We start from the raw sequence: 16,346 nt of genomic DNA on the forward strand, positions 1-16,346 counted from the left end.
GCACAACTTCGACGAATTATTAAATATGTACAATAGTTTCGTGGGTTCTAATTAAATATTATAATAAGCTCTACCGCGCGCGTTATCAACTGAAATTTCGTTACATATTCAAAGCTCATTTCCGTTTCTGGTGTCGCTCAACGAAACGCGTCTCAATTTATAACTTCATTATTGCCCGTATAGTTCAAGTAACAAAACTGGTCTGTCGTAAAGAGGGATATATGCATAGAGAGACGAGGACATAAAGCGGATGAATGGTCCTCTCCCTCCGCGGAAGTACACTCCGGCACACACACACCCATACTATATGACACACACACGAGCATACCACAGAATGCTTTTGTGTTGAGGGGGGGACCCTTAGTAGGGGACCTTGAAGATTTCTGCGCATTTTGTTTCCCGCCGTAGAAATTCTCGCCATTGAGCTCGAGCACAATGAAGCGGCCATTGAAATTAATATTTGGACCTCGGCAGAGCCTTTTATAAAGGTCCTCTCTGATACTCGAGGATCAAAGGTTGAGGGTCAGTTTGACTAGTGACGCGTTCGCGATCGAGTTTGACTGAGGTCTAAAAAAAGAAACGGGAAATAAGTACCAAATACGTCAGACGTTTAAGAAGCGTATTGAATATATTTACATCAGACGAAAGGTTAATTTGTATCCTAAATATATAATATTCTTAATTTTAATTAATAATAATAATAATAATATAATTTTTGGATTTTTAAATTAGCTTATTATTTGATTATTTTAATCTGGTTAAGGTTTATCATTGATAATTTATATTACTGAATAATATCTCATGTTTAATTCCATTTCTGTGCTAGAATACACATATATAGAAATTTTATGGCAAGAAATATTATTTTGTGTATAATTATTTTGCTAAAAATACAATACATTGTAACTTATGTATCACAGAAGTTTCTAAAGATATTTTTCATAAATATTTGCATTAATCTTTCTGATGCTATTTTCGCAGAATTTAAAATTTTTTTTTTAATGCTAGCAAAATAATTATAGATCTCTTGAAAAGTTTTTAAAGCTCTATTACATACGCATTTATTTTACATGATAATCTAGATGATATTAAAAAATATATGTTATCTAAAGTTAACCGAAGTTGGTCTATGTAGATCGAGTATCTAATATTTTAACCATAATATACCCAAAGAGCCTTTAATACTATTTTTTTAGTATAAGCCCCACACATTTATCTGAACTAACGATCTAACGATCTTCCCAACAAAAATAAAATCTTTCCAAATATCTCATTTTATATCCGTGCTTGGGCGTATTCGTTATTTATCTTCCCGCACACATGTGTACATTATCAATAAAACACAATCAACGCACCATACCCTTTAAGGCCATCCTCCGGGAGGATAGCATGGTATATTCGCTGAATGGTTGTGTAATGAATCAGGAACGTCTTAATTAAGTCCAGTCGAAACGGCCATTTACGTACGTCCATAAATATCGTCGCATATTATGCATCCCCCTATGAAAAAGCAATGGGGTATAAATCGCCGGCGGGGGTCCAAGGTGGTCGTGCAGGGGTTGGGCGTCGGTAGGTCACGTTTTGTTCTCCCGGCTCATTAAGCCCAAAACGTAAATCTTTTAATGAATCACGCATACGTGCGTGTCCCCGGTCCCGTGAGCTCTCCTCTCTCTCTCCATTTCTCCTCTTTTTTCCCCGCTTGATCCTCACTCCGCTTTTCTAGGAAACCCTTGTTTGCAGTATCAATATCCGCCGTTAATAAGGCGTCGGTCTTTAATCACCCATTTGTCAGTTTCGTTCACTGACACATGACAGCAAGGGCACCGCCCTTTCGGCCACAATTTCCGCTAAGCCGCCATTTTGACGGAACATACCCGTTAAGGGGATCAACATTTTTAAAATTCATGAACCTGTCGGTGCTTTTGATTATTTTTAAATGTACAACATACCAGATAATTTTGTGTCTTTAATCTTATTTCCAATGTGGATCACCTTATGGTGAAGCCGCTTTAGTTTATTTAACTTTAGTTACATCTAGCTAGTATTGTATATTATTTTTATAATATACAATAAAAGAGCGACTTATGTTTTGTTCAGCCTAATAATATTTTAATAAAAATACACTATAAAAGCACTAAATATTTTAACATATTCTGTTTTGTAGTACGTAAAGTACATTTAAAACCACCCCTTTCATATCAAACATCGCCAAGAAACGCTGTAAAGTTTTGCACTGCTTAGTGCTTACCACACAAAATGTTTATCCAGACATGATTCATTTACGATTCGCCACTAAAGGGTGAGATGGCGCCAAAAAATGGACCCAGACGAAAAAACTTTCACCCCCCACGCACACACAGGGGACAAAATTACCGAGAAGCGACGAATCGCCCTCCCCTGGATTTCCGGTACGCACTGTGTTTAATCCCGAATATCAATCGGCCGTAACTTTAGCGCGGATCTCTGCGTCTGAAGCTGAAGCGAATCCGATTACCCGGCACGACCGCCATTTGCGTCGTCATTGTTGGGCTAATGACGGTGCCTCGCGATCTCGCCACCAGTCAAATGTTTACACAATACCCTAAATAAATGCCGTCATTTCTCCGGCATCACTTTGTCCCAGGGAATTATCTACGGGGAGGGGAAAAAATGCCAAAGTGCCACACTTCCCTCGCAGCCGTCCACTGGAAATAAAACGAGAGAACACTCACTCGTCGTCGTCGTTGCTCGGCGAAATTAATAATTTGGAACAATGGCTGAATTTGACAGAATCTCTTTACGCATTATCTCCAGTTTCATCTTCGCCACGCCCCGCTGGCCCTCTTTGCCGAGCGAAGCTTCCACTTCTGTGCGTTTCAAATTTTTGCTCGACAAAACGTCGATATTTTTGGGTGTTGCTATGTTTACGATTAATATAATATTATGAGAAGACTATAAATATATTTTTTCGTAATAAATGTTATTTAATACAGATGTTGCCTCGCATTACTTCAACATCTGCCCAACACGATATAAGTAAATAGGAACAGGCGACATGTTACCAACATACATCGAAAAACACCTACGCTAGACTCTTAAGCAAGATAACGTAATCGATGTCAATCAGTGAATATTATTATTTATTTATAATATTAGAATAGAACTTTTAATTTTATATAATAAACAATAAAGTTTACTATATGTAGTGAGAGTATTTAATTTAGTATTTTTTATTAAAAATTTAGGGATTTTATAATTGACATATTCTTTGATGGTATATTATTATTATTTAGTCAAAAAAATATTTAATATTGTGAGTATACATATTTAAAAACTATTCATTAAACTTAAACACGTGATTTTAACATGTCTCGCAAATCCAAATCATCCGCAGGGGTTGCAAAAGAGGGGAGATATCAACTGGCCTTCGAGGCTTCCCCTCAGAGAACAGATTTTTAGTGCGTCATAGTAAACCAGCTCGTGGACAATATCCATGCAAAAAATAAATACATCCTATTTACACTAATTAATTTATCGATACGTATTTCAATACAGTTATTAAATTATTATATGTAGGCTCCTAATATTTACATTATTTTTAAAAATGGACACTGATCCATATTCAAAGAAGCGCCAGCATTGTAAAAGTATAAATTACAATTTAAAATATTAATGTATGTGTGCGCTCGAACGCGATAGTCTTTAGAGCGCAGTCTCGGGCCGCAAGTACTTGAGTCTCCGCGACACTTTTGTCATTAAAAAGGGCGAGGGAGAGCCATGTGCTTTATCTGCGTCGTCTCGTTGAAAGCTGCGCACAAGCGATGTAATATATCGCAAAATGGCGAAATAATTGCGATGCACAATGATGCATCTGGCGCGAGAGAGAATTCAGCGGCCATTTGCAGCGATGGCGGTCATTTGCGCACGGCATGGCCGACGTCGAGCATTTGTCGCCGCGGTTTGTCTGCCGATAAAGTCTTAGCGGCGGTGTATTGTTACAAATTGCCGCTGTTATGCTCAGCGCCGGAGCTAATGAGGTGTGAAGCCGATAGCGACGTCGTGTGTTAGTGTGTATATGGCGTCGCAAATGGACGTCCGAGCGGCGTGTGATGCGGCAATATGGCCGACGGGCGAAATGGCCGCTGATCGACAATGGAGCGGGCTCGCGGTAATTTGGCGCGGATCGACGTCGGCGTCGGTCATCCGAAAACTTTCGAATAGACGACGGTAGTAGTTTGCACGATATACAGAGCAAATCTACATAGATCATACCGAAAGTTTTTCTATATATGTATAACATTACTTTAATTATATTCATTTTAACTGTTAATACACAGCTACATGGGTTGAAATCATGTAAAATTATAAATACCACACTCAATAAAAATATAAATAATAAGCTAAAAGCTTAATGCCAAAAATCATTCACGCGTGCTGCGGTGTGTGCCGGTGCATTATCGTTTTTCCTTCCTCATCTCTAAAAATGACATCACAATCACTATCACTCATTAGCAAGCAGATATGATTTAAAGTTTACTTTATATCTTAAGACATTTTATGATAAAAATACAAAAAAACTATATTTGATCAAGAAAGTATATGTGTATATTAATGTCGTTTTTGAGGGGGGGAAAATATACAATATTTATTCCGAAAAATAATTTTCATTGTAATATATATTTTGCAACGATTTCTTTTGTAGAATTCTTGCGGTTTTGTTTTAAAAAAGGAATCTAGACGTTTTCAGAAATAATGTGTTGAAATATTTTTTTTATAATAGACCGAAATAAATGCTATAACAGGCAAATGTGGTAGAGCTTCTAGATTCTGTTACTTTATTTTGTCCTGTGAAATTTTTGTTGCTCTCCGTCTTGCATTGTCGTGTTGTAAGATGCGCTGTTGATTATCAACTAAAACTGACCGTTTTTTTTTTAAATAAATATGCCTTTAGTCTCCCCAATTGAGTACAATACAATTTAGCTGTGATGGTCTGACCAGGTTTTATTAATTCCTAATGAATAACATCTGAAATATCTCACCAGAGACATAAAAAATGAATGTCAAAATGCTCGAGGTGTTGTAATTCGCGTTAGGCGTAACGAAAACTATTGTTTTTTTAATGTTGACTGCTATAAAAGATCCATTTTTTGTCTCCAATAACAAATTGTCTCAGAAATGGATCCGTTGCGTAGCAGCAAAGAACAAATTGCCACACGTTGATCCAAAGCCGACGGCGATAGACTGTACGGAATTTTTTGCTGAGACTTTTCAATTGATATATTACAATCGATCAGTGATAGCCAATCTCTTCTGATAATACCAATCAGCAAACTGATTTTAAAACAATACAAAAAATGGTATATTTCGCTCCCAAATATTTCTACGAAAAACTTAAGCACCGCTTTATTAAAAATATGCGTTTCACGGAAAAACTCAGCTGGCACTTTCTATTGACCAACTTGTTGATAGGCAATTGTAAGCAGTACTTAGTATAATCAATAATTTGCTTTTGTGACACTTTCAGTGTCACGATTCACATAATGCCTTTGCGATAGCTAAGGGGTCAGCAACATAATTTAGACGCAAGCCATTTTGAAGCCTTGGGAAATGTAGACGGGTCACATATTATTTTTATGTGGTCCATTATTATTTTTACATATTTAATTTAAAAAAATAATAAGTAGTACAATTATATGCAAAATTAAAAATAAATTTTGTATTTTTTTTACTAAATTATTAAAATGAGTGATGCTGACTTGAAGCGTTAAGCATTAATATTTATCTGTAATTCTTCTTTAATATATATTTTTAATGTTACTTATTTTTAAAATGGTCTGTTTACAAATATATGTGTAGGAAAATATTGTAAACATTTTAGCAATAAACTTTTTTAGAGCAGGACGTATTAGCAATAGTCTATTATAAAAAAATATAATAATGACACTGATTTAAAAAAGTCTTTTAACATCTCATTTATTTGTGTGTTAATTATTACTATCTGTAAATGATCTGAAACAATTTTAAACGGGGAGCAAATGGATTTTAAAAAAGACAGTGTTATGGAAAACTTGAAATCATCTTTTAAATTAATTTTGTAAAGATTCAATGCATGCTGTAAACTTTAATTTTATTTTACTGATATAAAATATCAATTTACAATATAGGATATTATTAGGAATTTTGCTTTTTAATAATTTGAGTTTCATTGCGAATGATTTCATTTGCGACAGTCACTTTTAATAATGGCTTAGATTTTATTTACTTTTAGTGGCTAAATTACTTTTACCAAGTCAAACTGTGCTGCCAGTTACATTCTAGCCATATTTATATATTTTTGCAGAAAGTCGCAGTTTATAGAGTAAATTATTATTTATTCTTTAGCCCTGTTTTGTATTATTTGTAATTAAATAGATGGTTTAAAGAGACGCGTTTTATTTCAGTTCCTTGAATGTAGCATATTCACTCAACTGTCTTAAAATTAATAAGATTTTTTTTAAAAAGTCAAGCACGCAAAATATGCTTCATGGCATGACTCTCTTTTATCGATAGCTACATTTTAATGCACTATCCATGATTAAAATGTTTACTATCCAATATTATTAAAGGGAAATTTCTCGACATTTTATAACATTTGTCAAATTTTACCTTATTCACAATTTTGCTCCATGCTTGTCCAAACACCATAAACATACACGAATACGAATTAAGCACGTGCGACAACAGAGCGGATTTGCAGTGTTTGATTGATTCAATTGATCAATTCGTAGTTTGACGTGGTCCTGCGCGCGTCTCGTTAGCCCAGCATCCGAATCGTTGTCAAAACTTGTCAAGCGGCCCCAATCGAATATCCATCCACCGCCGCCGCTGGGGATAAGATCACTGTTTGCATGTCATTTGTAGTCATCGTGCATGTCAAACTGCGGCCATGATGAAATACGACTCCGAATTTCCATCGGACTACCCTCTGTCTGCGACATGACGTTATCCGAGCCAATCGTGCACTATGAATGCAAACGTTCGAGCGTGACGTTATAGCAAAGTAATATCCTCACTCGGTGTCCTTAGACTATTATTGTTATTATGCTTGAGGACGAATAATAAAATGCAGCTAGAATTTTACTGAGATAATGTAATAAAATTAAATCTTATCTTATATTACATTTGGTTTATAAGGCACCGTGTATAAAAAGATTTCTCTTGTTTTTCGACAAAATGACGAAACTTTTTTTGTATTATTTTATTACGCCCCTGACTCGACACACGCGTTAATCTATCGACACTCGGAAAAAATAAAGGTTCAACGAAAACAGTATTGTCTCATATGTATAAAAATAACGCTGCTCAGCCGCTTCTGGCTTTTCCGACCTAAAAGGTTTTATCGCATTGAATTTATTTGTTTGGCCAACTGACCAAGTTTTATGATGGCCTTACGGCCAAAACGGGACGGACCGACGTAAAAAACCGGCAATCAATCCACAAATTACACTGACGATTCATTTGGTCTGTTACGTTTAATTCGTGACGGTTTGATCGGGAAAATAGACAGGTATTTGATTTTGACTACCGGACCAAAAAATAATAAAATTAACTATTTTATGAATATTCAATGTCCTTATTATTTTTTTGGAAATATTTTTTTAAGTAAAATATTATAATCTGCTAACATCTTAAAATTGTATTTAAGCAACATTCTTTATAAATAACTATTTAACTATATTGCAAATTAACAAATATCTGAATTATTGATTAACGTAGACAAACATGAATATATGTAGAGTACGCTCGGGATAAGGATGCCGGTTTGTTATTGTGTGCGTGTACATGTATATGAGAGGAAGAAGCAATGTAGCGTGTACTTCGTTGTCTCGCTTTCTCTTTTAAGGACAGTCGCTGATTCGTCAACGCTGATATTCGTCATTAAAGTGCAGTGTGGCACAGAAGTTCGATCTTCTCTAGTGATTTATTTTAAATAATTTTGTGTTGATATTGGTTTAACCCAGATATGCCCACTGTCCCATGGGTAGGTCACTAAACTCGTGCCACTGTTTTTTATTTATAAATTAAATTTTAAGAGAATAAAATTTCTTGGGCATATCTGGGTTAATTGATATCAAGGCTTCAAATATACACTGTAAGTTATTCGTTCTCTTATCCGTGGATTAAAATATTTTAATTATTTTTCCATTAATCCGTAAGTTGTTGGTTTTTTTACACTATTCTCTGTAAGGCTTAAAAAAGTTATTATTCTTATCGTTGCGCCAATGATAATTTTTTAATTTATTCAATGGATTCTAATGATTTAATAGAGTCGTCGAGCCATTAAACAATCTGCTAATAATTTCTTACCCCATTTTATATATTTTTGCTTTTGAAGAATAGCTAAAGATTTTGAATTTTTAAAATATTTAATTAATGACATCAATGTCTAGTTTTTTCGATTATACAATATATTTTTCATAGTCCGTTGAAATTTCCAACTTAGCTCAGATGTATTTAAATAGACATATATTTTTTTTTTAAATAAAAAAAATAAATATTCTTAACGAAATTGTTTTGAGCCCCACAGTTCATGCACACAATAACAACCCGGAATCCTTATCCCGAGCGTACTTTAGTAATAATAATCGTAATAAATAATTTTAATCTGCAATTTTTGCAAACTTTTTTTAATAAAATAGAGCAATATTATGTTAAAAAATTCTGTATAAAATTAAATACGCAACATTTTTAAATGATTACTTACCTTGCTACTACTAAAAAATAATTATTATTGTTTTAATATTTCCTTATAAAATTTCTATGCATTTTATAAGCATACAACAATTTTTTTTCCAAAAAATAGTATACAAGCAATATTATTACATTGCATATATATTATTTTGTTGCTACTTAAATTATGTGCCAAATAAAAAAAACTTTGCACATTAAATTTTGTTTATGTGAAATAGATTGATTTATTGATTAAAAATTACAGTTATTTAAATACATATAAATATATACTAAAAAAAATATAATTTGTATTTAAATAAAAAAACTAATGATATACATATTTGGACTACTTTCAAGTAGACAATTTTTTATTAATATAAAATTGTTTTTATAAAATAATTTTAAATATTTAATTTTATTCCGGTATAAAAAATAAATTTAATGGATTTCATAAAATCATATTTATTCTATAAAAAAATATCAATAATAAATCAAGTCTGTTGTTTAACAAAAACAAAATTGCGGATGTATAATAGACTATTATTTAAAATTGCCTATAAACACCGAAGTTAATGATTTCAAAGCGACATTCGTAGCTTAGAGTCGAACGCCATAAAATATTATTACCCGTAGAGGAATTCGCACGTCAAAACATCCTATTCGTTATTTATATTCAAATTTCCTTTCACAAGCACCCTGGATTTATAATGTCGAATTAATGGCAACACATCGTCCATTTACGATTTTCGACGGATAAAAAATTGAAACTCGTAAATTGCTACTACTCCACGTGGATGGACCTGTCTCGTAAAGGGAGACGAATGACGCTCCCCCCGTGAACAGAAATAAAAAAAATACAAACCACCAACGTAGAGTACTTTCTCCCCCATTAAAGTACGCAATGACAACAAACGCCATGCTTTCAATTCAAATATATATATCTTTGCCAATATTACTGTGAAAAAAATTTCTTCGATTCTATACAATCTATACGTATTTTTAATATGCGTTAAACCCTCTGATCAAGTTTACGTTTGCTTCTTATTCACGATCCTGCTCAATTAAAACTTGTATTTGCTCAAATTATAACACAATATTCTTACGACAGAATTAAAGCTTCGTCGTGTCGATTAAGTGGTATTAGCGATACTCGAGTAAAGCCACGCGTCACTAATCTGACGTTTATAGTATCGCATTAAGCTCTCACGTTAGGCATTATATTATCCAAACAATATTTTGCGCATATATTCAAATATCAGGCGTGTTTTATCTGTAAAGACGTAATTTATGATACTCGGGTAATTTTTATTGTTGGCTCGAGACGCGATTTAGCGATCGAACTTTTATACATTTTGACGGTGAGATGAATGTGAGTCTTGCATGCGTTATAAATTGCCATAATTTATATAAAATATGAGGCACACATGCAAAAAATGCATTTTGAACCTGTAAGTTATTGAGCAACTTTATTTTGCTTTAAAAACATTTGTTATATATGAAATAATATATTTTAAATCTGTTTTTATAATCAAAATCATATATTGATTAATATCACAACTTTTACTCTGTGAGCTCAGATCCATGCTCTAACGATCGAGAGCGGTGCTCGTTAATTACCTATATGTATAAGCTAATCATGTATTTGATTTTAAATGCATCAATTTTTTAATTTAATTCTTATCTGGCTAGTTATGATACACAATCATATTTAGATATCTAAGACGTGCTCTAATTTTTATATTATTTTAAACTTTGAAAATCATTACAAAAATGATTTATTTTTACGCTATATTTTGCTGTATTAAACGCAATTTTATTTCATTCGTAAGTTAAATATATGCATTATCGTAGCATCCCAGCTCGATGGTGCCGCAGAGAGTTTAGTGATCTAGTTATCTGGTTTTGAACAGCGTTTATCGGTTCACACGCGCAACTAGCTAAAGCTGATTTTGAAACGATTCAGAAGCCACAACCGGATACCGGTTTGATATCAAAACACGACCGAAGCCAGCCGATTTGGCGCCGGAAATACGTCAACGGAACCACCCGCCCGAGAGGGTATTACCCGTTGACCTGGCGCATCAAGATCCGCACAGATTTCGCGCTTATCGCTCCAAAATTTAGCTATAATATTATATGTTGTATCGTGGCTGAAATCCAAAATTGAATTTTCATAATGTGCACACGCCGCTGCTTATCGCAGCGTGCGCTGATTGCGTCGGCTTTCGGTTTGACGATGAAATTTCCGATTAACCGACGCGGTCAGTGTGTTGACCTTTTGTTAAATTACCGATTTAAAATATGTATTTTAATGTTAAATTATATTCGAAGTGATACCTAACGATATGTTCCGATCTTTTTAGCTAAATGGTTTGAGAAAAAAGTTACAATAAATTTTAAAATAATTTGATACAGAAGAATGCAGAAAATATTTTAAAAGCATTTAATTTTGCAATTTTTTAACATAGTTACAATAGAATCAGATAAATTTATTAGGTCTAAGAATGAGCTCTATTATTTTTATGTTATGGAATTAGCAGCAAACGCTTAAACATAGTTGATTCAAAAATCATTTTTTAAAGCATATATTTAGCCATTTTTACTAAGGTTATAGTGAAACGTAAATTTGAACTCTGCTTCGAATATATTGACTTCTTATGAAATTGTAAAAAGATAGTCGCAATTAGTTAGCAATATATTTTATTACCATATTTCTGTTTCGCACATAAAAAAAAAATTCCACTCTAGCGGATATTTTGGCCAATTTCTTTTTTGAATATAACGCGTACTGTTTTATCCAAAAATCACAAAATATACACATGTAATCTAAGTATATTACGCTTAACTGCATTTACAATAAACTAGCATATGATGAAAAAATGTATGCGTCACAATAAGGTAAAGGCAATCAACTCCTAAAAAAAGTATTGAGAGACTAGACTAAAATCAGACAGTTAATTAGTATATATTATTAATTATAAACTATAACCTCAGCTCAGGTAATGTCGTGAATTCAAATACCACATTAACGTAATTAGACTTTTACTAAGTTTACCTAGCCTTACAATGAAAACAATTATTAGTAATCTGCATTTAAATAAATACTTGCAATAGGAACCTTAAATATTTTATTTATTCACTAAATATTATGCTGAGTTTGAATCTTGACTCTATTTAAATTTTAAAGAAATATTTTGTAAATCTCAATTTAATAAAAAAAAATTATTACTAATACATATTTTTTTGGGGAAAAACATTCTTCGTATATTTGATATTTTCTATGTAATTTGAACACATTGTTCCTCAAAATTGAATATATATTCTTGACTGCGCCGTTAAACTGCCACGCCCTTTGTTACATTTTGCCCTGCACCTCACGTCCTAGTCCGGGTCACCCCGGGTCTCAAACTCCAAATCAGGAGGGTCGGAGAGACGCACGAATGCCCTTTGACGACCAACGATCTTAGCTACGATGTCTGGGTCATCGGATTGTCCGGGTAAACAAAAATCACGGTCGCCGACGGCGGCGTTAACAAGGGCTAAGCAAACGAATCCGCTTTAGCCTAACCACCCCCGGGCGGCCACCCACCCCTATCAAACGGACCGGGAATAGGAAAAGTCGGGGTGCAGCCTTTCACCCCGACGCGACGCAATAATTGAAAAGTGCCAACTCTTTTGCATCACACGGCAAAGTGGCCACCTACGAGTTTAATTAAAAATTTAACATCCGGGTGGAAAAAATGTTGGTTAAAAAATGCATCAATTTTTACTAGTACGTGGCTATCGAAAAAATGCGTTGATTGAAAACACCAACGGAGCGAATTCAAGTGGCTTTATTGAATTTTTTTCCCGGTGGATTCCTAGAATGAAAAAATTGAGACACAATAACCATAAAACGTCTAATTGATTGATCGGTCAAAAAAACAAGTAAAAAGTTTCGATTTATTTTATTACAATCACTGGTATTGTAATAATTTAATAACATAATATTTACATTTCGGAAATAATTTTTAATTAATCTAATAAATAAATGTTTTAAAAATGACAACCGTAAGCTAATAATAATTGTTTACATGCCATAAATAAAATATATTTAAACCGCATTTGACCCTCATTTAACATCTAATTTCAATTTCATTGAGACAGATTATTGTCAAGAGAATATGCAGAAAATAATCGAATACCATGATTATAAAAGCAAAGAATCGATATTGTCGCTAAATCGATATAAATCAGAATATCTCAGATGCGCTACGATTGAGATAAAAACTTAATTTAGTAAAAAGCAATAACGATTCCTGCAGAAGAAAAATGAGAGAGAGAGGAACTCAAAAAATATAATCTGTTAGAAAGATCTTAAAAGTTCAAAATCAAAATAAATTATGTGTCCCTATTATTTATTTTTGATTTAAATTTTAACGTGTTCATGAATAACTAAAACCATTGAACATGTAGTTCGTTAAACATAACTTTCGGTTAACGTCACTTTTCCCAAAACTATTGACGTTAAACGAAGGTCGACTGTATGTGTAGATGATATTCATTAAAAATATAAATAAAACAATGTGAATTTACCTCATAGGAATGTCGCGACTTTGCTGGATGTTTCGGATCTTTGTAATCACTGCGACGGTTGGATTGAGCCAATAGAAGCAACGATTCCAGATAAGAGGATATATCAAATGTAATACTTAGTCTGATCACTATTAGAAACTAGATTTAGATGTGTGTATTGAACGTGTCTAGATGATTAAACGAAAGCACCAAACGCGAATATAGCGCATGCCATTAAAAAAATTAAAAACTTAGTGTTTACGTGTCTCGTTGAGATACTGATGTAGTTATACATAATACATAGAACATAGGTTAATCGTATTTACTAATGTGTAATCTTATCTTAAAATCGCGTTTGATTTAATATGTGTTTTGATAGTATTTAAACAAGGATATGTTTGATTCGAAGCAGAGCCACCCTATCGGTTTCAACCCCACAAGCCAGGGAGCTTTAGATCCGCAAACATTGGCCACAAGAGCTTCGGGCTCTTAAACACAATTCAGTTCCACATTGAACGTGTATCATATGGCTCTTGAGCTTTACGGTTTTAAATTAATGTTAAATTGTCAATATGTTTAAATATTTGCGTTTGCTGAAATTTATATAAATAGGTTTTTGTTACATTAATCAATTTTTAATATATTTATAACGATAATCATTTGAGAGCTTTTAAAAGCTTTGATACAAATTAAATATTTGTTCAATAAATATTAATATAATTAATAAGCGATTTATTAGCCTTGTTATAAAATACATATATGTTATCTTATAATTGATAAAAACAATTACTTTACAAAAATGTACAAGCTGATTTATATATAATAAATATAAAATACTTACTTATATTTATATTTAGTGTGACATAGAATTTTAGAAAATGTTTAATAAATTTAAATATGCTTTATTTTATTTTAAAGTATTACAACATGACATCGCATATTATTTTTAATAATATTTATTCTGGTCTAAAAAAAATAGGAAGTTTATCACAGCTATCTTAAAAAATAAATAGTCAGAGATTTTTTTAAATAAAATAAATTTAATATCTATATTTTCATTCTAAAACAGCTTTTTTAAGCGTGTTATATGATTGAGATTAGCAGATATATGTTTTACATATATACATACTGAAAAATCATATTTTGAGCTGATTACGTTTTTATAGTTTACAATATTTTTTGTTTGCAGTTTTACTAAAACTGCTAATTTTAAGTAATATTTTAAAAAGATTTGAAAACAGTTATAACGTTTTTAGTTATGTTTAAAATTAAATATAATTATTTTTTTATTCAGTAATATAAGATAACACATATGAAAAAAAAAATAAAAGCCAAGGAGTGATTTTATTAAATAGTGTGGCATAAAAAGCAAACAGTTAATTTTTCTAAAATATCTTAAGTTCATGTTATAAAAAAATATTTCGTTGAGTAAATATTGTTTAATTACATACAGAAAAATCTGTGCCGTTTATATCAATTAATTTTAAGTAATTTTAATTTAAATGTTATATAATAATTTGGTTATTATCATTTTTTTGGTTTATTGCAGGTAATGAGGTATTTAAAATATATTTTTAAAGGCAGTTTTTTGTTATAACTAAATTGTACATATTTTTGAGACATTTTTATGGTAAATTGTATATTTATTAGAATGACATTAAGTTATAGTTGTTATGAGGTTAATAGTTGCATATTTAAAATTCTTAAAATGTATTTCATGATAGTTGTATCAAAAGCTTTTCGTATATTATAAAGGTTATCTTGTCGAGTCTTGTGAAAAGCAAACACAAAGTTTGGGCTAGTTTGATGGTGTTTTTTGCCAAATAATGTCGTAAAATCGGATTAACTAAATTATTTTTCAGCTTTATATTAGTCACTTGAAGACATCATAATAAGATAAATTAACAAGAGCTGTTTTGCAATTAATGATTCACCTGTGCGAATCTTACCACCTGCTCCCGAGAAAGACGATTATTTGGGCAAGGGAGCGAAAATAAAATATAAATAAAAAGAGGACTTCAAATGCGCGTTAGCGCTCCTCGTATTTGAATTATGAACGGAATAAATGTAAAAATGCGAAAAAATTCGCCCTCATATTTTATTTAATAACGTAAATGAAACTCCCCAAAGGACGCGTTTGCTGCGATGCCGTCGGCCCGCGGAATACTCCGATTCCGGGGGGCCAGAAAAAAGTGTCAAAAATTAAAATAACGAATCGCGAAAAATGCCGTGGGTTTCGCCGTCTCCCTGGGGATTAGCATCGCCCGGGGGCAGGGTGCAGATTTCGCACCACCCGCTGCTGGAAAAACCACCCCGGCGAAACGACGCGGACGCCACCCCTGCCATCGCGCCATTATGCTCACCGACGTCGCTTTCCTAATGGAAACATTTACATTTCCACGTATATATGTATAATATATGTGTGTGTGGATGTAGAGATATGGTTATGCGTAAGTTGCAAGCGGTTTTGTGACATCCGGGCGACGTTTTTTCGGAGTGGCAAAAAAACTGACCTAATGATTGAATTTTAAGGGATAACAATAAACTTTTTATTTTTGTTGTACACTTCTCATTAAACATACAAACAACTGATGGCTCTACGTATAATGTACACTGTTATATTATATATACATACATATATATATGGTATAGTCATAACCATCAAAATTCAAAAGAGATACTTTAAGGCATCACTTTAAATTTATATTATGAGTCTTTTTATTTAAAAAAAATATTTGTGCAGTCAAAATATGACGACTAGAATATATTTTTATGCAATTATATTTTTGGATTGAATTATAATATATTTAAAAACACTTTCTATATGATATATAAACATAGAAATCATATACTTTAATGCGCATTGGTGAACCTTAAAAAAATAATCAATTATAATTTTTTCTTAAAAATCCTAAATAATTTGTAATAGTTTTTATTTTAAATGATCTCGTCAGTGATAACAGTTAGTCTTTCAAACAATTATCACGTCTTATTATAACAGAAACAATTGTGCAATAATTTTCAACTGCAGTTTCTCACTTTACACAAAATAAACTAATCACTAAAAATATTTTCAAATAAGATAATTATTTGGGGAAAACTAT

At 32.4% G+C, this 16,346-nt stretch overlaps 1 protein-coding gene across 50 annotated transcripts in view; it reads left to right on the top strand.

Moving 5' to 3' along the window:
* Window positions 1-16,346, top strand: part of Rbp6 (RNA-binding protein 6) — a 1,186,203-nt gene that overhangs the window by 840,778 nt on the left and 329,079 nt on the right. For 12 of the 50 annotated variants that reach the window (XM_088182905.1, XM_088182898.1, XM_088182912.1 and 9 more), the window contains exon 2: window positions 13,271-13,372. The exons of the other annotated variants lie outside the window; for them this stretch is intronic. The gene's annotated coding sequence lies outside the window, so the exon portion shown is untranslated. The remainder of the gene's footprint in view (window positions 1-13,270; window positions 13,373-16,346) is intronic. 50 annotated transcript variants of the gene reach the window in all.

This window comes from Plectrocnemia conspersa, unplaced genomic scaffold (assembly GCF_051122295.1).
Source record: "Plectrocnemia conspersa isolate PC_06_02 unplaced genomic scaffold, ASM5112229v1 ptg000003l, whole genome shotgun sequence".
NCBI lineage: Eukaryota > Metazoa > Arthropoda > Insecta > Trichoptera > Polycentropodidae > Plectrocnemia > Plectrocnemia conspersa.